Source organism: Cololabis saira, chromosome 2, assembly GCF_033807715.1.
Source record: "Cololabis saira isolate AMF1-May2022 chromosome 2, fColSai1.1, whole genome shotgun sequence".
In the NCBI taxonomy this organism is placed as follows: domain Eukaryota; kingdom Metazoa; phylum Chordata; class Actinopteri; order Beloniformes; family Belonidae; genus Cololabis; species Cololabis saira.
The window spans coordinates 25,846,927-25,871,423 of NC_084588.1; the positions used below are offsets into that span (position 1 = coordinate 25,846,927).

Here is a 24,497-nt window from a genome sequence, read left to right on the forward strand (position 1 = left end):
TGATTAATAAAAAGCTTTTTTTTGGTACAGAGACTGAGAGCAGGACTGAACAGTGATGGCAGTGATAAGCATCTGGAATAGATAGTGTACCAGTGTAAACAGCATTGCAGCAACACGATCCTATCAGTCCGATAATAGAGAGCAGATATGTGTCGGTGATCTGTGATCTCCCTTTAGGGATTCCTGGGCTTTTTTTCTGGGTTCAAGACCCACAATTACTCATTTTCAATGTCAGGATGAGTGAACGTCCCAACATGTGCAGCTCTCAGGATAAGAATAGTCTCGCTTTTCTCAAATCAGTCATTTGATTGACATACAGTGTCTCTCTCTCGTTCTCCGCCTCTTTCCATCACTCTGTTTGTCTCTGTCTGTCAATTTCAATTTCAGTAAGCTTTATTGGCATGACTATAGATCAACAATATTGCCACAGCCACCACACATTTACAAGTAAGGTACAAGAATAAAAGTGAAACTGAAAAGTATGAGAAAAAAACATGTACTTACGTATTGTACATATACATACCTCTGTCTTTCTGTCCCTGTCTGTCTGTCTCTCTTTCGCTGTCTGTCTGTCTCTTTCTCTAACACACACACGCACACACCACTTTAATATACAGCCTCTACTTTAATATCTGTACTGTCAATAGGAGCATAACTCACAAAATGGACATGATTGAATAAAACAAACAAACATTTTGAAATGAAAAGGTGTGTGGGTCGGTGTCATACAGCAGGCCTCCAGTGCACTGGGCTTCCTTTACAGCCCATCAGAAACCATCCAGGCAGCCGTCCATATGTATATTTCAGATGTAATTACACACTTGGAATTACTGAGTACTTGAATTAGGCATGTCTTCCACTCCTTCTGCTCTGCTTGTGCGTGGATTGTGAAAATCACAAAACAAAACAGATTTCTTTGTAACAATGAAATGGAAAAATCTTCATTTTAATACCTTCAACACGACAGACAAGATTGCACACCTGTCTGGATTTAGGAAACACACACAATGTGACTTGACATTGGTATGTTTTGTTCGGTTGTCATGTAGCACAAAACTCTGGGGAAACATGAGGATCTCTGTTTTTGCATTCGAGATATTTGGTGCTCAGACACCAATCTGGGTGAATGAATGGTGTTTGACAGATGTCAAGTTATTTTATAAATTTGGGTTGTCACTCATGTTTCTTTGTTTGTTTGTGTTGCTCGATGCACATTTTAAATAAAAGACAAAACAACTATTTTGGTATTTTGCTTTACCTGGTGTTTTGACATGGTTGATATTAACGGTGAAAGCACAGTTTATGCTCAACAAAATTATGCAAAGATCAACTTCTTTATCTAGTGTGCTGTAACACACGAAACCATATAGAAAGAAAAAAAAAATCCCATGTTTATACAGCAGTACAAGCAATCACAGTCGGTACAAATGACATTGTGTGTGTGGGGGTGGGGGGCGGACAGATCTCAAGTGTTTGGTTTTTTTTTGTTCAGTTTCAATCTTTTCTACTTTATGGAAAGCCACAGGAAGAAATCTTTATCTGCAAGGCATTAGTTAGTTTTCTGTGCATACAATCCATGCTGGTCTAGTTTACTGAAACTTCATGGGGTGGAATTGGTTTTATATTATTTATGTTGACCTCTATTTTTTTTGTTTGTTTGTTTAAAGATAGAAAAAATGCACTGGCTGTAATAGCTAGCCATTCAGTTAAATTAGAGTAATTTAGGCATGCCTTGTAACGAAATTGACTACTACTACTACTACTACTGTCATTTAGCAGATGCTTTTATCCAAGGCGACTTACATCTGAGAGAACAACACAAGCTATATATATATATATATATATATACTGTATATATATATATAATATACACACAGCAGTATAATGGCATGTACAGCTTATCTTGCTGTTGTAAAAATAACTCCAATGATGACCAAAGTAATATTAATCTCAGGACATTTTAAACATATACGTTTTTGAAACATGTCATTGTGCTGCCACATGTTTGTAAGTTTTGTATGTTGAATTCAAAATGCAATTGTGTCCTAATGGGAAGCTTTTATATTATAAAATCAGGCAGAATTGGAAACAGGATAGTTAAGTTTTACTGAAGCATAGATGTAGGATTCAGAATAGAACACCTGCAAAAGCAAGCAACACATGGGGTAAGCATTGGATCCAAGAGCTGAGCAGTCTGGCAGAGAAGGAGCTTATTATAAGAATGTGTAAATGGGTTTTATGTTTTCTCGAGTAAAAGAAATTTTCTTCTGTTCCCATTTTTATTTGATTGCCTTCAGTGACTAAATGATTGGACAGTAATAAGCACAAAAGCCAATATTGGAGCAGCAGCACATCCATAGGATATTTTTGTGGTTCCTCTCTGCAGTAGGTTTACTTTATTCCTTGTAATTAACTTTAAGAGATTAAATTGCTCCAGCCTGTTGCAGCTAAGGAATGGTGTTATGTACACAATACAGTTCTCACTGATAATTGGTCAAAAATAAATGTTAATCTAAAGCATATTTTGGATAGTTAATAAATAAATCTATTATCAAAATCTTACTCTGTTGCTGTCAGAATGAAAAATGAATTTTTCGCCAGTGTTCTTCACCGGGAACCTCAAAAGCCTCTAGAAGATTCAAAGCAATTTCACAATGACCTCATCATATATCCATTATACAGCTATCAATATTACTGAAAAGTGAAAGACAAATAGACAAAAGATAATGTATTGGACAGGTTTGAGCAATTTAATTCCCCATTAAACCTCTTATTTGTAAAAAGAGTCAGTTAAGTTTATGACCGAATTTTGTAGAAAGATGCCTTTACATTGTTCTTTAAAAACAATTATATAGTGCTACTGCAAGGCAGTAAACTAGAAATAAGTTTTATTTTGTCCTTTGGCTTCTACTGTATATGACACTTAATAAAGCATCATAAAATCCAACATTAATGGGAAATATGTAAAAATGTAATTAAAAATTAAAGCTGCAAGCAGCGATGAACGGGCCCTCGCACTCACGGCCACCGCCCCCATAAGCATATCAGAAATGACACCACCCACGACTTCTTATGTCAAACCATTCAAAAGTTATAGCAGAAAAAAGGGACAACCAATCAGAAGAAGGGGCGGGGCTAATTCAGGCCAATGAAGGTCAAGGACTCCATACAGAATCTGATGACACCACCCACGACTCTCTATATCAAACCATTCAAAAGTTATAGCAGAAAATCGGGACAACCAATCAGAAGAAGGGGCGGGGCTAGTTTTCGCCAATTATGGTCAAGGACTCAATACCGAGTCCGATGACACCACCCACGACTCTTTATGTCAAACCTTTCAAAAGTTATGGCAGAGAAAAGTATTCTAGTGGGCGCTGTTGAGCCGTTAGGCCACGCCCATTAATGCAAACCATGAAATATCAAATGTATCGACAGGCCTGGCTTTTCTTTAAGTTGCGACATGATACAGGTGTGTACCGATTTTTGTTCATGTACGTCAAACCGTATTATGGGGCTTGAGGCGCAAAGTTTTTTCTGTCTGAACCAATCAGATGAAGGGTGGGCGCGCTTTTTGCCGTCTAGCATCGCCACGGTAACGCTTTTGAAAGAGAAAAGTAATGCGTGGTGTCGGAGGATGGAGACGCACGTTTTGATGTATAACACACCTGGGTGCACGTTACGTTCGGGCCGTATTAATGACCGAAGAAATGGCATAAATTGCGCCAAAATTACACGATTAATTCAAAATGTTCAAAATGGCCGACGTCCTGTTCGGTTTCGGCCATGGCGCCAAGAGACTTTTCTTTAAGTTGTGACATGATACAGGTGTGTACCGATTTTGGTGCATGTACGTCAAACCGCATTGTGGGGCTTGAGGCACAAAGTTTTCTAGGGGGCGCTGTTGAGCCATTAGGTCCCGCCCATTAATGCAAACCATTAAATATCAAATTTTTCACCAGGCCTGGCTCAGTGTTTCGAGAGGAGGTAGTAAAACGTTAATACCTGAAGCAACAGCAGGACTGGTGTCATCACCATCACCACCTTTGAACAGCCAATATGCTTACAGTGTTTTTTCATACACGTATAGTTCATACAGGAAGATAGTGTAGCCTTTGTCTCACTTGATTTGGCCTTGTATTCATATACATACTAATTGAATGATTATAGGCTATCCCATTTGTTGCCCAAATAAATCATTTCAAAATCAGTAAATAATTAAAATCAGTACTCGAGTTGTAAAAAAAAAAAATCAGGGGGGATGGTGGATTTGATCATATGGGGACAGATAATTGTGCTGATTACAAATAATATAATATATTACAAATAATAGCAGTGACCAAAACACCTGCAGAAATACTGCAGGAATGACATAGCAGCAGTTAAATGCAGCCTTCTGTAAGCTTTAAATATCCACTGGGCTTACATCAAATACATCAAAACACAACAATAAAAAACTGTTTTCTGAACTTATCAATATGACTCTGTCCTTCACAGGATAAGTAACACGGATCACTGCAAAAACTCTAAATCTTAACAAGAATATTTGTCTTATTTCTAGTTAAAATGTCTCATTTTAGTAAAAAAATCTCATTACACTTAAAACAAGACTCATCACTGGAAAAAACAACAATTTTCACCTGTTTCAAGTAGATTTTCACTTGTAATAAGTAGAAAAATCTGCATGTGGAACAAGATTGTTTTGCTTGTAATGAGAAGATAAATCTTGTCCCATTGGCAGATTTTTCTACTTATTTCAAGTGAACATTTACTTGAAACAGGTGAAAATTGTCAAATAAGTAATTTTTCTGGTGTTATTTTTCTGGTGATGACTCTAAATGTTGAAATAGCAGTAAAACCACATTCATTGATGAAATGACATAAGGGATGGAAAGGGGGGATGGCAGTTTTACAGGGGGGATGATTTGGACCGTTTTTATTTCAGGGGGGAAATCCCCCTCATCCCCCCTCAACTCGAGTACTGATTATAATAAAGTGTCTTATAAATCATTCATTCATTCATTCATTCATTCATTATCTTACCCGCTTTTATCCCTTGCAGGGTCACGGGGGTCTGCTGGAGCCTATCCCAGCTCATTTTAGGTGAGAGGCAGGGGCAATCTTATAAATCAATAATTTTAAAATCTCAATCCTTATTTTTATTTAACGGCCAGGGTTTATAGGCTGCATATTTACACTGTGTAGCCTGAAAGTGAACTGCAACTTACGTGCGGACGCATCTTTGCTGTGGAGGGGGCTGAATAAATCAACCAATTTTTGACATTTGGCCGTGTCTTCCTCCAGCGCCTTTTTTTTCTCTCTCCCTCTCGGCACCGCCTTGTCGAGGCAAAACCTCATTTTAACTCTCCCTCGCTGTGGAAACAGCCCCTGCTTGTAATAATGGCTGCAGCTCGAGCGGCAGAGCTGGTGGTGGGCGTGGTTTCAGCAGCTGAGGAGACCGAGGGGTGGTGTGCATTTTGGTGACGTAAAGAAAATGCACCAATCTTAACGGCTCACAGAAACCACGTGACACTGGGGGACTCTGTAAGGGTGGGGGCGAGCAGACCCTGCAGATTTTCATGGGATTTCATCTTTTCTGTGTTGGCAGGCTGAGGGGAGACCACTTTAAATATGTTAAAACAAGAAAACACGTGTTTTTCATAATAGGTCCCCCTTTAAAGATTTTCTAACAGTTTAGTTTGTTATGAACGTCAGAGATGTAGTTATAACACTGCATACTTGTGAATAATTATAAACATTGAAAAACGTACTTTTATATGAAAATAACCAGAAACAGATAGCTATAACATGGTATTTATATACTGCTTTAATGAACATTATTTTTATAGCCTATAAGCTATAAATATAATTTTTCTATTTTAATAAAATTAAATGTTTTTCTCTCATTTCAATTAAAACAAATAGGAATATTATCGGTTTTAATGACAATTATTGTACATCACAGCTAATTGTAAAATACATTGATTCAATTCGATTATATACAGGAATTACAGGCTATGATAATAATAGAAAAGAAAGAAAAATGACTCAAACAAAAAAAAAAAAAAACAGTAAGTGAGACAGGCAAGACAGCGACAACCAATGCAAGTGGGATGTCAACAGTGTATACATATTTCAAAACACAGACAACAACTTCTGAGCAAGTGGTTTGTTGAGCAGATATTGGAATTAATCTCAGATATTTGCATGAGGTCACTCTCACTCTCAACTAAATAAATAAATATATATATATATATATATATATATATATATATATATATATATATATATATATATATATATATATATATAAATACAACAACACACCCCTCTCCTCTTAAAATAAATTCAAATAAACAATCAAACTTATTTCCTTATACAATTTATACAAAAACCATATGTCTTTGTAAAAGAGCATAATACAAAGTCTTTCAGAATAAATGTACGTATTTTTAACGTGTGACAGCATCCTGTATCATAACTACATCTCTGCCGTTTGTACAAACCAAACTGTGTGGAAATCGGGTAAAGAGTCTGGGAGTTATGAATGATTGTAGTCCGGGAGAAACCTTGCTCAGTAGAAATGATGCACTAAGACGCAAACAATGCCCTGTCCAAGATGGCGGCCGCATCGATCGGCGCCCGGTCCAAGATGGCGGCCGCGCCCCACCCCCCCCTCCCCCGAAGAGCTGCGCGCGCATTCCAAACTGCACTCATCCCCCCACCTTCCCCCCGCGGGAGCTCAACCCCTCCCCTCCCCTCACAGTGCTGCTTGCAGCAGTCTTCTCAGCTGCAGTCCTGCTGCATCTGACTGAGACACAGTCTGATCACACATAAATATTCATTTAAAATCACGTCTAATGATTAGGTTTATCAAAATCACAGGACATTTTCAAAATACAGTAAACAATATACTTATGAAGTCCCATATGTCTATGACATTTATTGACAAAGACATAGCTTTTTACGTTATTAGTTCATTTTTTTAATTTTTAGAGTGACCAAGTTTTTCAAACACAATATGTTACAGTGTATGATTTTTTACTCCTGTTGTAAGCTATCTGAAACTGTCATTTGATTTTCCTTACACAAAATCTTTGATTTTTAATTAATATTTTTCCAGAAATACAGAGTGACATAAAAATGCCAATTCCTTTCAAGAAATAACCACGATACGCGACACAGTCAACAAGGAACCTACTGCCAATCAAATGTGTCAATCTCATTAAGATTGGATAAACCAAACAGCAACTAAAGCACATAATTTGATGAAAAATGTATACCTGACCAAAAGGTGGCGCTATGGAGTTCATCTAAGATTGTCATATCCACTTGTTCAGAATGCAAGCCCGATTAAATGTATTGAATTTGGGTTCATTCTGACCAATTATGTTTAAGTTACAACAACTTTTATGTTCATGGCGAGACCCCGAAATTTGACAACCTCTGACAGCGACGCCCTTTGACACAAACTTACAGTTTTCTCTGTCACTCATCGTCAATGCCTTACCTATTATCTCACCAACTTTGAGATCAAGAAACTGATCTCGCTTGGAGCACAGATGCAAACTAGAAGACATGACAATTCCTGGTGCCAACAGGTGGCGCTACAACCGATCCTGAATATTCCACCATAGATGTCTTCAGGCTCAGCCTACAATCATGCACATACGTTTTCGACCACATCAAATCATGTATTGCTGAATTACAGCCAATTGATGTTTGATGGCGAAGCTTAAAAATGACCTCAAACTTCGCCGGATCACTACGGTCAAGCCCTCTGGCAGAAACTTAAAAGCTTCGCAATTTAGCGTCGGCCATGTGTCTAGATTGTACAAACCAAGTTGTGAGCCAATTCGATAAAATCTCTAGGAGGAGTTCGTTAAAGTACGAGGCCTATAAATGATCAGAATTCATGAAAAATGACATTTTCTGTTCAAAATGCCGGACTTCCTGTGTAACTTAGACCATGGGTCCAAAAGACTTTTTTGTAGCTCTTTGTCTAATATAATACACACATAAAGGTCATTGCTGTAAGTCAAACCATATTGTGGGGCTCGTCAAAAAACATAAAATAGGTGGCGCTATAGAGCCCATTCTTGTGGACCCATGCCTGTCGCCCATAAAATACGTAATTTTACGCGACTCTGGAAGCGTGTGCAAAATTTGGTGAGTTTTGGAGCATTTTAAGGCCTCCAAAAAGGCAATTTATTTACGGCGAGAATAATAATAATAATTAAAGCTGCAAGCAGCGATGAACGGGCCCTCGCACTCACGGCCACCGCCCCCCATAAGCATATCAGAAATGACACCACCCACGACTTCCTATGTCAAACCATTCAAAAGTTATAGCAGAAAAAAGGGACAACCAATCAGAAGAAGGGGCGGGGCTAATTCAGGCCAATGAAGCTCAAGGACTCCATACAGAATCTGATGACACCACCCACGACTGTCTATGTCAAAATATTCAAATGTTATAGCAGGAAATAGGGACAACCAATCAGAAGAAGGGGCGGGGCTAATTTTCGCCAATTATGGTCAAGGACTCAATACCGAGTCCGATGACACCACCCACGACTCTTTATGTCAAACCTTTCAAAAGTTATGGGAGAGAAAGGTATTCTAGTGGGCGCTGTTGAGCCGTTAGGCAACGCCCATTAATGCAAACCATGAAATATCAAATGTATCGACAGGCCTGGCTTTTCTTTAAGTTGCGACATGATACAGGTGTGTACCAATTTTCGTTCATGTACGTCAAACCGTATTATGGGGCTTGAGGCGCAAAGTTTTTTCTGTCTGAACCAATCAGATGAAGGGTGGGCGCGCTTTTTGCCGTCTAGCGTCGCCACGGTAACGCTTTTGAAAGAGAAAAGTAATGCGTGGTGTCGGAGGATGGAGACGCACGTTTTGACGTATAACACACCTGGGTGCACGTTAGGGTTCGGGCTGAATTAATGACCGAAGAAATGGCATAAATTGCGCCAAAATTACACGATGAATTCAAAATGTTCAAAATGGCTGACTTCCTGTTCGGTTTCGGCCATGGCGCCAAGAGACTTTCCTTTAATTTGCGACATGATACAGGTGTGTACTGATTTTTGTGCATGTACGTCAAAGCGTATTGTGGGACTTGAGGCACGAAGTTTTATCTGTATGGACCAATCAGATGAATTGGGGGCGCGCTTTTTGGCGTCTATCATCGCCACGGTAACGCTTTTGACTGAGAAAAGTTATGCACGTTATTGCAGGATGGAGACGCACATTTTGATGTATAACACACCTGGGTGCACGTTACGGTTCTGGCGAAGAAGCGGCTGAAGGAATGGCATAAATTGCGCCAAAATTACATGATTAATTCAAACTGGCCGACTTCCTGTTGGGTTTGGGCCATGGCGCCAGGAGACTTTTCTTTAAGTTGTGCTATGATACAGGTGTGTACCGATAAAGGAAGCTCTGAAAACCTTAACAAACCATGGTTTACTATAGAACTTAGGAAATCCGCAAATTCAAAATTTAATGTCTATGAGTTTTGGTTCAAATATAAATCATTAGTATAGTATGCATAAATGGCTTTATGAGGGTGACACTTCCATTATAGATAAAATGTATTTCAAAATGGTTTTCAAAAATGAAAGGACACATGAGTCTATCTTTCTTGAAAAGTTAATTTAATTACTGATAATTAAAATATACATTTTGTTAAGGAAATCTATTAATTTTGAGATAAATAACGGTCGCCCCCAATGACTTTTTTAAGGTCGTTGCCCTATTAATGTAGGTTTAAAAACACTAAAATACCTTTGTTTTAAGTTTTCACATATATGCACACTACATTCCAAATGTTTGGAAAATGGCCAAATACATCTTTATTTTAAGTATTTTAAAAATAGGCCTCTCAAAGGCCTTATACATCATTGACCCACAATTGTGATTCAGGCTTAAAGCTCCTCTGCTACACGTCATTCAGGCAGCCAATCAGCACAGAGCCTCATTACATAGCCCCCCCTCCCCTCAGAATCCCTCATAGAGAAGGTTAGAAACGGTAAAAATAAAGACATGGCCCAGAGGCTGAATTTCTCATTTATGTAGAAAAAACCTTCAAAAGCTTGTTTTTAAGACATTCAATGCCTGTTTAAAATATACATTAAATGCCATAATAGGTCACCTTTAAATAATTTTTAAGCAAATGAAGCAACGGTAAATTCTCGCCAAATACAGTAAATTCCAGTTGTCCCTGAACGCACCAGGAGGATAATCGGCTTTTTAGAATTCCGACCGGTCCCTGAATGCACCTCCTCCGCGGCGCTGCGCGGTGCCGACCAGATCTCGGCTGAAAGCCGATAATAATATAATAAAATTGCAAAGCTGCTGTGAAATAAGGTGTAATACATGCACTGTAATTATTTTCTGTATAAAAATTGAATTTAAAAAGACGGGTTTGACTCAAAATCAGTGTGGTTTTATTTAAGTGGTCTCTGTCTCGGTAGAAGACAGAGACATGAAAGACATGGTAAAAAGCGAGCTGCATTACAGACATGCGCCGCCGAAATACATCGGTGAAAACTATTCCACAGGAATATTTCACCATAGATGTCTTAAGACGACTCTACAATTATGCACACAATAAAAAAATACTTACAGATTAGGTTGGGACTCGTGTGAAAACACTGGAGGATTTATGTCGTGTGAGGAACGTCAATACGGTGCGCACGCAACAACGTCTCCCCGCTCCCCCCCTCCTCCCTCCCCCTCGGCCTCCGCTCCGCTGCAGGAGCTGCGGCCGGCACACAGAGCCAGCTTGCTTTAAATCCAATGGATTTAAATAAATATTCATTACCAATCGTGCGTTTTACGCACCTTAATGCCAAAAATATATTTTCACATCACAGTAAACAATATTTTTACGAAGTTTACGAAGTTAATTGGACATGGCATGACAAAAATATGATTTAATTGTATATGAATAAATTTTTGGAAAAAGAGAGTTACAAAGTTCTTCAAAAGCGATATGTACCAGCGTATGATTTTTTAGTCATGTCGAAATGTATCTAAATCTGACATTTTATTGTCTTAAGACCAAGCCTATGATTTTAAATTATTATTTTACCAAAAAATTCAGAGTGACGTAAAATGGCAGTTCCCTTCAAGTTATGACCACGATACTCAACACAGTTAATAAGGACGCTTATGACAATAATATGTGTCGATTTCATTGTGATTGGATGAATGAAACAGCAATGACAGCACATAATTTGATGAAAAATGTATACCTGACCAAAAGGTGGCGCTATGGATTTCAATCCAAGATTGTCATATCCACTTGTTCAGAATGGAAGCCTGATTACATGTATTGATTTTGGGTTAATTCTGACCAATTATGTTTAAGTTACAACAACTTTTATGTTCATGGCGACACACCGAAATTTTACTACCTGTAACGGCCACGCCCTTCGATAAGAACGTACAGTTTTCTCTGTCAGTCATCGTCAATGTCTTACCTATTATCTGACCAACTTTGAGATCATTAATCTCATCTCGCTTGGAGCACAGATGCATACTAGAAGACATGACAATTCCTGGTGCCAACAGGTGGCGCTACAACCGATCCTGAATATTCCACCATAGATGTCTTCAGGCTCAGTCTAGAATCATGCACATACGTTTTCGGCCACATAAAATAATGTATTGCTGAATTACAGCCAATTGATGTTTCATGGCGAGGCTTAAAAATGACCTCAAACTTCGCCGAATGACTACGGTCAAGCCCTCTGGCAGAAACTTAAAAGCTTCGCAATTTAGCGTCGGCCATGTGTCTAGATTGTACAAACCAAGTTGTGAGCCAATTCGATAAAATCTCTAGGAGGAGTTCGTTAAAGTACGAGGCCTAGAAATGATCAGAATTCATGAAAAATGACATTTTCTGTTCAAAATGCCGGACTTCCTGTGTAACTTAGAGCATGGGTCCAAAAGACTTTTTTGTAGCTCTTTGTCTAATATAATACACACATAAAGGTCATTGCTGTAAGTCAAACCATATTGTGGGGCTCGTCAAAAAACATAAAATAGGTGGCGCTATAGAGCCCATTCTTGTGGACCCATGCCTGTCGCCCATAAAATACGTAATTTTACGCGACTCTGGAAGCGTGTGCAAAATTTGGTGAGTTTTTGAGCATTTTAAGGCCTCCAAAAAGGCAATTTATTTACGGCGAGAATAATAATAATAATAATAATAATAAACATCACAGATACAATAGGGTCCTCGCACTTTCAGTGCTCGGGCCCTAATAATAAACATCACAGATACAATAGGGTCCTCGCACTTTCAGTGCTCGGGCCCTAAAAATATTTGTTTCAAGATAAAATGGACACGTTTAAAAATTTCAATGTACAAGTTTCAAACCCTAGCATGGACTATCAATGGTGATGTCATCTTTTTTCTTTAGCTAGAAGTGTTAATTTTGGTGGTAAGAAAAGTATTTTTTTGATTTGACAAAATCAAATCTTTTTTGTGTTTTCATTCCAATCTCTTTATATATTTTTATATTCATATGATTCGAAGCCGGTAAATCTACGCCCCTACCCTCACCTATGGTCATGAACTTTGGGTAGTGACCGAAAGGACAAGATCGCGGACACAAGCGGCCGAGATGAGTTTCCTCCGCAGGGTGGCTGGACGCTCCCTTAGAGATAGGGTGAGGAGTTCGGTCACCCGGGAGGAGCTCGGAGTCGAGCCGCTACTCCTCCACATTGAGAGGAGTCAGCTGAGGTGGCTTGGGCATCTGTACCGGATCCTCCTGGACGCCTCCCTAGGGAGGTGTTCCAGGCATGTCCCTCCTCCCTAGGGAGGTGTTCCAGGCATGTCCCACCGGGAGGAGACCCCGGGGAAGACCCAGGACACGCTGGAGAGACTATGTCTCTCGGCTGGCCTGGGAACGCCTCGGACTCCCCCCGGAAGAGCTGGAGGAAGAGTCTGGGGTGAAGGAAGTCTGGGCATCTCTGTTGAGACTGCTGCCCCCGCGACCCGGGAACGGATAAAGCGGGAGAAGATGAGATGAGACTATGATTCGAAGCGTATATAGATAATGGATGAAGGGACAGACATGATTGATGTTTATTTTTAATTAACTAAAGAGAATGTAAATCTGCTACGTTCAGAAATATCTGTTTTTTTTAGAGAGAGGATGAAGTAGTGATGGTAGATCAAGGAGCTTCCTGTCTCTCCGTCACAGAAAACTCATCTCATCATGCATGTAATCCAATTATGACATTTCAGTTGAGAGTAAACAATTAGGTGTCAGCTTACCCAAAGGAAAAAATCACTAAAATTACAGTGTAATGGCAATTATCCTTATCACTAATGTAATGGGCTTCCTCGGGCTTAGTCTCTTGCTCTGGGGGCCAATTTTTCTTTTTTTTTATTGGTACGCCTGCATGATGTTCAGAAGAGGGGGCTCAGGAAAGAAGAAAAGCGTGTGCAATTTTCTTATTTTCACTCTTGTATGGATACACTGGGCAGTTATGTGCCATTTAAATTATTATGCTGCAATTTACATAGTAAGATGAAAAGGAAAAGGTTAATGTAAATCACTACTGCTTTGTAAGCATGGTCCTTTTGCTCTGTCTGACTTTCTCTATACAGTATAACTGATCCTGCACTTTACAGAGGCTGCAGATCCTGTTGATTTTGTGTTTTAAAAGATTTGAAGATAGCACGAAGCTTTGACTTTTACCAAGTACAAGTCAGTTTTTTTTTCCAAGGATTATTGGCAAGACCTAATGTGCAAAAGGTTTCCGTTGGGTTGAAAGTCAGATCTTCTGCACAGCTCAAGTGGATCAGTGTGATTGTCTTGTTGACCTACAGTACGAATGGAAATATTAAAATATTTTTTTTGGATTCAGCTGAGTTGGAAGGAGATGGATTGAGATGCCAGTCAGTTCCTTTACAAGATAATCTGTACTGACCCTCTCAATGCTTAAACCTTTCTGTTTTGCCCCAGATAAGGATGACTGATTTAATTTTCTCTCTTTTTTTTCTGTGTGTGTGTGTGTGTGTGTGTGTGTGTGTGTGTGTGTGTGTGTGTGTGTGTGTGTGTGTGTGTGTGTGTGTGTCTGTGTCTGTGTCTGTGTCTGTGTGTGTGTGTGTGTGTGTGTGTGTGTGTGTGTGTGTGTGTGTGTGTGTGTATAATTATCATTAACAAAAGTAGAAAAAAATTGTCATATTTGTAATAATACAACACATTAAACATGACATGGTCAACAATTATGGTTCCCTTAATGTTATATTTTGTTACACAAACTTTAGCTGGACAGGCTATCAGCAGCTGATCTTTGTAGTTCTCACTGAGACTTCTGCATCTGGCAACAGATGTAATGGTCGAATCTTCATGACTAAACTGCTCTCAGATTGCAATGGTGCCTTATCCACGATGCGTTTTTCACATTTTTGCATTGATGTTTAAGAGGATTAATTACGCTTTTCCACTAGTACCTACTCGGCTCGACTCGTCTCAACTCGGCTCGACTCGCCTTAACTTGGTCTAGTTTATTTTCCATTACAATCCAGTACTCGGAGCAGAAGTAGGCGGGGTTGGAGTGAAGCTGCTGTGACGTACTTTTGAATGAGTAACACAGAGAAAGATGAAGAAAACAACACTAAAGAGGTAGAACCTGGACAAGATAGTATACTGTATGTGCTGCTTGGTCTGTGGCGTGTGTTCATTATCAAGTTAAAAAACGAGAGTGAGAGAAAGTTTGTAATCATTTTTTAGTTTGTCTCGGGACTGCTGAAAAGTCAGTTGGTAGCCGTGAGCAGCTATGGACTGAGAACGCTCCTGGTAGATCTTGTCATTCCTTATCGCCCCGTCTAGATTCCTTTGACTTCTCTCCTCAGCCACCTGGTTTATGAACATCTGCACCTCAGAATTACACCACAGAAAAGACTTTTGCGCTGCTGTTGCTTGTCAAATAAAATGACCAAGAAGCCGCTGTCAGAGTCGATCTTCAAACGATGTCCACATCCTGACTCAGACGTCTGACTGGCAAAACCCCTGACCAATCGGTGTAGTGTGATGACGTCAGATACAGCCCGACTCAGCCGCTTAGAACCTCGGCAGAGTAAATACAGAAAAGTATCTTCTCGGCACGGGTATTCCCCTACTGGAAAAGCGCCAAAACCAAGTGTTGCATTTCATATTGTATCAACATCTTGCAAGGTTTGCTGCAGTCCCAGGACTTTCTGCTTCTCAATGATAATATTCACAGCTGTAGCCTCAGGAACGTGAGGACTATTGGAAGTGATATGACTTTTCCCTTTACTTCAACATCACACACTGGTCCATGGTGCACACAATGATGTCAAACTACACAGTTGCAGGCTTTTAGTTTTTAAATGGGCTGTATGGCTGATAAACTATTGAATCGATCTGTGGTAATAAATAGGGTTTGCTCTTAGTTTGAAACCTCACTGTAAAGCAATGATTCACAATCATTTTCAGAAGTACCATAATCATTTGTAATAGTGTATTTATTAATATCTTTGTAAAATAAACAATACATCCTTTGTTATCATACTTTTATTACTTTAATCTGTCGCAAAATAAAGGCATAGAGGGATACACAAGACAATTACATTTAATTTGATAATTTTCCAGGAGGAATGATATATTATTTAATGAGCTGTGAGGATACAAACACATTCGAGCAGTAAGAGATAATGGTAAAAATCCATTTAAAATTCTTAGCTACAGTAGTTGTAAAGTGCTTGTGTCGTTGATCCTTTTGGAGCAGGGTAACCCTTTTAGAGCAGAATCTGAAAGGATGGACATTCATTATCTCCGGTGCCGTTGAGGTAGAGAGAGGATTATCTGACGCCTGCCGGTTTAGCTGGCGTCCCACAATTTGCAGACATCAAGATCCATCTCCCAACTGTCGATCTAAGTCTGCCACACGTCTCTATTAACACCTTGTGTCAGATGTTTTTCATCAACTATCTATCACTGTGTCACACAAGTGCCACACATCCTTAATTGGGCATTGTATTTATCCAATCATATAATATTAGGTGTCCTATTTGTGGAAATGTGGTTGCTGAAAATGAATAGGTATTGATTGGCATCACTGACATTCAACATACTCCTTTCTTGCACATTATCCTAGCATTGATTGCTGGCCACACTTCCTGTGTGCAATACTGAGCATCGACCTGATTCCTAATGTGCGGTCCAGGCTTGACCATTAGAACCATCCATTACCACGCTCGACATCCACAGGCTTGTCACTAAGGTCTGGTGGGAAATTGGCAAGCAGACATGATTGTGGCTGTGAGGCAGAAGCAGATTTGAGATCTCTAGTTTCTGTCAGCGAGCTATTGCATAATTAATACTCAGTGCTGTATGGGATTGTTGCAGTTTTGAACATGTGCGAAAGTTGCTTTATGTGTGTGATTTATATTCATAGAAATAAATGTGCCATTTAATAGTATGCATCACATATATGGATTGAGGTTCATTTAAAGTGTTTGGTATGTGATTGTGTAATGTTCCTTACTGAAGTGGTCCTTCTTCATTGAAATAGTGATTTTTGAAATAAATTGAAAAACTGATGCTTCACCAACCTGATTATTTATATATGTCTCATGGTGAGCCTTTCTGTAGATATGGAGGACAACATTTTCCTGGGAATTAATGCTCAGATAAGAACTTATTCTATTCAACATAAAGCTTTTACGTAAATATTTTTTTTTACTTTTGCAGAAAATGTTATTACTTGTGAACCTTTTAAGCCTCTAGACCTGGATCATGTTACCTGTCAACAAAATGACATATTTGTTTTATGTGAACTTCACAGTGGATTAAAATAATCTGGGTACCTGCTGTAATTTGTAGTAATCACAGAAGACATTTATGATATTAATCCAGTGCGAGTGCGCCATGTCTGTGATTTGAAAAGTACAGTTTCACATCAAATGAACTACACTTTTTCAGCAAACACCGAGGTCATGAGATAATGCTAATCCTGTGTGAATGCAGGTCAGTAATCCGGTGATGTCCCGGAAGGAATCTTTTTTCTTTTTTTTGATTCCCCTTCACTTTTTTTGCCTCTTTCCTGGTGTAATATGCGCTACATGGTGCGATTTCCATACGACTTTGACCTATATCCACCACATTTAGCATCATGATCTTATATTTTTGGAGGATAAATATATAGTAATGAATCAACATTAAGCTTCACAATGAGAGCAACAATGAGATGAACACATGCGTGGCTGCAACAACCAGCAACAACCTTTTTATCTTTGATCAAATTCAAAGCCTTTCTGACAACAAAAAACCTTTTGGGTTCAAAAAAAGCTCTAGTTACATTTACTGTTAAGTTAACTGTTCCCGTGGCAACTTACACCTATTGCATAACGGGCTATTTTTCGATCTTGTCACTTTATAAAATGTATAGTGTATAGTGTCACTGAAATCTTAAATTTAATTTTAACTAAAATATAAGCCCTCAATGTCACTTCTGTGAAGTGATGTCCCAATGTATGTATACTATAGTACACACATTATAGTAAAACACAGATTTTTCTCATACAGTATGAATACGCTGAACTGAATACAGATGACATGGTGTAATTTTAGATGTACTGCAGATCCAGAGCTGCCTCACAATAGAGTTGACATTAAATTGTCATCAAAAACAGTAACTGAAATATAGTTAGGTCCGAAAGTATTTGGACAATGAGTTTTTATTATTGTCTTTTGCACTATACCAGAATGAATTAAAAATGGTACTTAACACAGGGCTTCTGGGATACTGGAGGTTCTAGGCTCTTGGACTGATTGTCCTTACTAAAGGCTCAGTATTTCACTCAGTAGTTGAGCTTTCATTGTAAATTAGGTTGATCGGCCCCACATTGCTCGGATGCATTTATTGGTACAAGTGTTTGTGTGTTAAATAAACTGTTCATGATAAAACATAATTATAATTTAAAGATTTTAGATAAAAATGTGCTAAATCAATGTGTGTGAAAGTGTCTTGGAGTGCAAATTGCTTTGAGACTACAAGAACACCTTATAAATGTAATGTATTTATTAATTTACAAGCAATGGTACTGTTATTGTGTACATGTATGTATGTGTTTGTATGGATATACTATATATATATATTAGGGCTGTCAAAGTTTACGTGTTAACGGTGCATTAACTTAACGTCCTCTTAACGCCGACAATTTTTTTAACGCACGATTAACGTGCAGGATAAAAGAAAAAAAAAAGGCGCATTATATAAGTTCTGGCGCTCGACGGCACCCATAGTTTGAGGAAAAGTATGGTGAACTGAAAGATGGAGAATGAAAAGGGACATTTGAACGGCTAGTTAACTTTCAAAAAGATGCCAGATGGTTCGCTGGACAAGACCAAAGTTATTTGCATGTACTGTCGTACATGAATTACCATCGAAGTACGTCGAGTCTCAAAATACCAGAGAGCGCAGCACAGCATATATATTATATATATATATATATATATATATATATATATATATATATATATATATATATATATATATATATATATATATATATATATATATATATATATATAATACTGAATACTTCTCCCAACTTATTTTTCTCAAAGTCCTTGAACTGCTGTCTGCTTACCTTTTTCATCCTGTCCACTTGCCCTCTGTCAAAAAGCAAAACCAGTCAGTTGTGTGCAGCCTTATTGCATTGTTTTTTTCCGTTTGTCTGCACAAGCAATCTCTTTATGTTCTGCATTTATGGGTAACCTGGGTTTGCTATGGGTCCAAAGTTTGGGGGAGATCTATCACTGTAACACAGGTAGGCAGTTTAATAACGCACCTCTGTACTCCCGAGAAAAGCCAGGCATTTATTTAATGTAACATAGGCGATGCGAGGGGGCTGACAGATGGCCCAGGAAAGGAAAAATAATAATTCATTGGACAAGAACCTGGGAATGAATGTGTTACCTTTTAATACAGATTAGAATGTAAATTCTAATCAGGTTGATGCATTTTTTCACATTTTTGAAAATATGATACATATTATAGGATCATAGATTGTCTAAATCCCACTGCGTATGCCCTTTATCACTCAATGAAACCTGTAATAACACAGGTAAAACACTTAACTCACTGCATCACTTTAATCTGTCTCAATATTCTGTGTCCTCCAGAATTTGCCACAACTTTTCCAGATATGCTTGAAATAGGCAGAACTGCAGCCTGGGTTACATTGGTGTTTTTTGTTTTTTTTTCCTGATCCGTGAAAAGTGACTACTATTTTTTTTTGTTTTTACAGTTTTTCCTTTTCTTTCTCCAATGAAAAAAAGTGTATATTGTCTTAATCATCCAGATCACGGTAATCCTAAAAATCTTTAGTCATCTGAACGGCCTCTCTGGTTTCTAAGTGACTTGTGGGAAGCTTTAGGCTTGCAAGATGTCACATTTTATGAAACATCTTCACGTATCAAAAAATATTCCAGCTTTATTCATTTATTTATTTGAAAAACTAATATAGATCCTAAAGCAGTCTCCTTGACTGTGTTGTCCCCTGTAAGACACTGTCCAAGATTTGCCCTTTTTTGGGCTTTTGCTCGCTCACTCTCATTTACTCTTCTGCCATTACTGTAAGTCCTTGAATTTCTAAGTCATCTCTGCAATGATGCTCAGTGTATCTCTGTAAACTAGTTTAATTGTGGTTTATTTCTGACATAATGCAGTAAAGGCATATGCAGATGAAGCAAGTAACAAACTGGAAGGAAGTCCTGCATGAGCTAGATCGGCCTTCCTAAAAATGAATCAAATATTTCTTCAGCAAGAGAGTGAGAATAAATAAGTGCAGTACTTAAACCAAAATGATGACTGAGTATTTTCTGAGATATCTACCGAGTTAACATCATATATTGTATAAAACAATGGAAGAAGCATTAGGGCACGTGACCCATTGGTTTCTGTAGGCCTAACAAGCCTGTTTTTCTTTGTACGGGGTGCAGCTATGTTGCTAGAGAAGCCAACAGGAACCTGCCAACCACGTGTCAATCAAAGTCAGCTTTTCTCGCAGCTCCTTCAGCCATCCATCCAGCTGAAACATCTGTAGAGATGCCATCAGAAGTTTACAGTGGAATCGATGGAAAAATCAAAAATAAAAGTTGTGTTCACCCGGGGCTGCGTTAATACAAACGGCTGGTTGTGTCGCTAAATGTGGTAGCATGATGATTGCAGATGAAGAAGTGATATGATTGCCTGAGCTGACTGTCAGGCAATCATAATAGAAATAAATGTGTTGCTGGTACGAAAAAAAATGACCCTCAGAGTTGTCATGGGTGTAAAATTGAGACCAAAATGTTTTGTAAACTCAGCTGTAAATATGTTTATTTCTTCCATGAAGTTGGGCATTTTAATATGGGAGTTAGTTTATCAGTCCATTACAGTTTACAACACGCCTCGACTGTACTCACCTTGGTCTCCGTCATTTTCCATTACAGTTCAGTACCACCTCAATGTGGGTTGGGCCTTGTTTATTGTTCCACAGTGTCTCATCCAGCTCCCTCTGGCTGTGGTCGTCAGCCAAAAGGCACAGAAACGTGTGGATCTCTTTGTTTGCTTGGCATTTTTTGCTGTACCACTGTCCATCGATAGCCATATTATACAAGGTAAAAGATATGTTGAACCAGCGTGCTTTATATATTTTGTATTGCACTATGTTTATTCCCTACATTACATACTGTTTAGAAGTATGGGGGACTGCATATTTTACCCACACTAAACCGATCTTTATTCTTCAAAAAAGAGCGGTAAGGATTATCACAAAATCAAGTTATAGAGAACCATCAAATGAACTATTTATTAAATTAAGGGCATTTAAATTCATGGATTTAGTGGAATACAAAATAGCATTGATAATGTACAAAGTGTTCAACAGATTGTTGCCTAGTAAAATTGTAAGCATGTTTAAAATAAGAGTAAGTAGATATGAGCTTCGAGGGAAACGTATGATTGAAAAACCAAAGTCTAGGACTAAAATTAAAGATCAATGTATTACTGTAAGGGATGTAAATATATGGAATGCACTTGCTGAAAAATTGAAGATGTGCCAGTCGATTCATACATTCAAACGTTTGTTTAAGTTAAATGTGTTTGAAAAATATGAGGGATCCAGTAGATGATACTATTACGGAATTATGTTCGGGATTGTGTAAACAATATGATTTATTTTTTGTACTATGTTTTGTATGTTTGATCTGAACAAGTTGATCATGTGAGAAGGGTAGGCGTAAATAAGCAATAGCTTCAGCCTATTCCTTTTCGGTTAGGTCTCCCTTTTTTTCTTTTGTGAACTAATGCTTTCAGTTGGTGTCTACATTAAGAATGACCTGACCGAAATAAATATATTTTCATTCATTCATTCATTCATTTAGTTGTAAAGTAAATATCGTTGCCACTGTTGCCGGGTGTTAAATGTGGCTGGTGTGAAGGATTTGCACTCAAGACTCATCAGAGACTTTGCTCTCTGGCCAATCAGTGACCTGCAGCCCAGTGAGGTTGCCATTTCAGTCCGACTAAGCTTGGTTAGAACCCTGGCCAAGTAAGTGCGATAAAAGGAGGTACTAACTGATACTATCACCAAGTGGAAAACCCTTTAAGCAGAGTAGCGGAGCCACTCCGAGTAGATACTAGTAGAAATGACATATAAGTTCCACATCACTGGCGTCTGAGCTCTGTCCGGGCAGCCACGGTATTTCAGCGCTCCCGACTTTTTTAGTGTAAATAGTGCATCTTAGCCACCATGCGGCATATCCTCGAACGGAATACCCTCCTATACATCAGGGAATCTATGCTTTTTCAGTTTTCTCCCACTTTTTTGACTCCTTTTGAGAAAATAAAGGAGTGCGTTCCCACCGGAGGAAAACTGAAATGCAGACCGAGAGTTGTACGTCCCTCCCGGCGCTACAGGGGGCGGCAGGCCGGTGATCAGCGTAGGTGGAAGAGAAGAGGACATTGTACTCCGCTCCCTGCTATCTGCATGTCCAACGTACGCTCTTTGTGCAATAAAAAGGACAAAATCAGCATTTCACTATGGACTTCCAGAGGAACTCTGCTCTCTTCTTCTGTGAGACCTGGCTCCCTGACAGAGTTTACTTAAATAGTAACTGGTGCACGGATGCAGTGATATTACACCAACACTCCCCGAGAGAGTTCTCCTAGATCATCCTCACGGGAGTTTACATCCCTCCACAAGCCCCCGTCTGTGAAGCACTACAACGGCTGGCTAAGCAGATCCCCAACGTTTAAACATCTCGGCCAAACTCGGTACTTCTTGTGATGGGATATTTCTACAGCTGTAATCTCTCACAGGAGCTGCCGAACTACAAACAGCTGGTGACATGTGCTACACGGGACAACAACACCCTGGACCATTTCTAGTGCACCATAAAACACTCTATCGCTCCATACCCCATGCCCTTGGACACTCCAACCACAGCATTATACAGATGGTCCTCACATACAGGCAGCAACTGAAAAGTCCAAACCATCCAGGACGACAGTGAGGAGGTGGACCCTAGAGGCGAAGGACAGGCTTCAGGAATGTAATTATCCACAATGCTTTCCCCCATTGGAGACAGCTCATCTATGGTTAAGAAATTAATCATAAAGATATTCATTATTTTCTAATAAATTCAACAGCAAAAGAGAGGTTTATCCATCCAGTCATAAATTGTAATGGGTTCTTATGCTTTGGTTTTAGATTTTTTTAAATAACACACTAAGAAAGCGCCTTGTGATAGACTGGCGATTTGTCCAGGGTGTGCCCCTGCCTCTCGCCTGTAATGAGCTGGGATAGGCTCCAGCACAGGGGTGGAGCTTCAGGGGGGACTGGGGGGGCCGTACTCCCCCGGCCCGGGGCCCAATGGGGCCCCTGAGGCAGCAGGACCCGCCCGTGAGATTTTTCTTTTTTTTTTGTGGCACCACTTGGTTCATATTAGGTATAAAGCATTGTATAATATGTTGTGCTGAGATTTTCACACTCACAGTTAACATAAAAAAAAAATTGCAAGTGAATCTCCAAATGTATTTTGGGTAAAATCGTTCGTCATCAACAGCCGTCTATCAATGTCATACGTAATCATCGATCACTTGTCAACAGAGCACAGTAATCCTACAACCTAAACATGAGCGGGAGTTATAAACACAAAAGTGGAGCGATGAAACGCAAAGAAAAAGAAAAAAGGGAGCAAGAAAAAGCCAAATTGCCCAAGATAGATGCATATTTTGTTCGCCCTAATCCTGTGGGAGATGAACCTGATGAAGCTGATGGAGCTGCATCATGGTCAGGGAGCCAGGTTTACAGATAGGCTACAGTTATAACAATCACAGACACACACTGTCAGCAAGAAAATGTGTGTTGTGGTAAATTGTTGATATAGTAGCCCAGCCACCTAGCTTATTTCCTGCTCTGTCTCTCGGCTGTAGCGATGATAATAGGGACTCAGCAGGTCCCGGGGAGGCCATGAGACGAGAGGCTCCAGGCTGCAGAGGGCCTGGTCATACTCCCCGCCCCCCGGCCCCGCTCTGATAGGTTCCGCTACTGCTCCAGCAGACCCCCGTGACCCTGCGAAGGGTAAAGGGGGTATATAAAATGGATAGATGGATTAAGAAAGCCAATCTACCTAATCTGCATGGCATCTTAAAGAATGCCTTTGTACATATTAATACCTGCAAATATTTTACCAAGTTATCTTTTCCAGTTGTTTTTCCTTATAACAGTTGTCTTTTTATATGGTGAGTGAGTGAGTGAGTGAGTGAGTGAGTGAGTGAGTGAGTGAGTGAGTGAGTGAGTGAGTGAGTGAGTGAGTGAGTGAGTGAGTGAGTGAGTGAGTGAGTGAGTGAGTGAGTGAGTGAGTGAGTGAGTGAGTAGGCTACTCAGTCCTGAATACTGACACTTGCAGCCTTCCTTTTGTGTACATGGGTGTTTGAAAGAGAGAGAGATAGAGAAAGAGAGAGAGTGAGTGGGACATGGAGGGGGGAGGAGATGAGTGCACTACAGTAATAATCACAGCCAAATCAACATTTGTTGTTTTTTAGTTTATTAATAACTAAGTCAGATTCTGTGTTTTCACTTTTAAACCCAGCTGGACCAACTTTGTAATTTCCTATTGAAATACAACGTATAAGTGTAACCCAGCTGCTCTACCCATGAATCATTGCAAGTCTTTAGTGTTTTGGAATTACTTTTTAATTAATTTGTTCCTTTTTTAAGGTAGGAATATCCCAAAAAACCTCTAGACTTTAATAAAAAGCATAGTTAAATTATGAACAGGAAATATTTCTGGCAAATGTGCAAACATATACTAAATACCTTCATAGCGTTACTGATATTAAACCATCCATCATCCTCCCAACCAAAAAAACACCACCCACATAACTAAACTGCAGTTTTACTTGGATCCAGTGTAGGTCTCATCAATCCTCAGGTGACTCATTTT

General features: G+C 39.2%; 1 protein-coding gene across 1 annotated transcript in view; it reads left to right on the forward strand.

Moving 5' to 3' along the window:
* gpc5a (glypican 5a) overlaps positions 1-24,497 on the forward strand; it is a 195,862-nt gene that overhangs the window by 137,901 nt on the left and 33,464 nt on the right. The window lies entirely within an intron of this gene.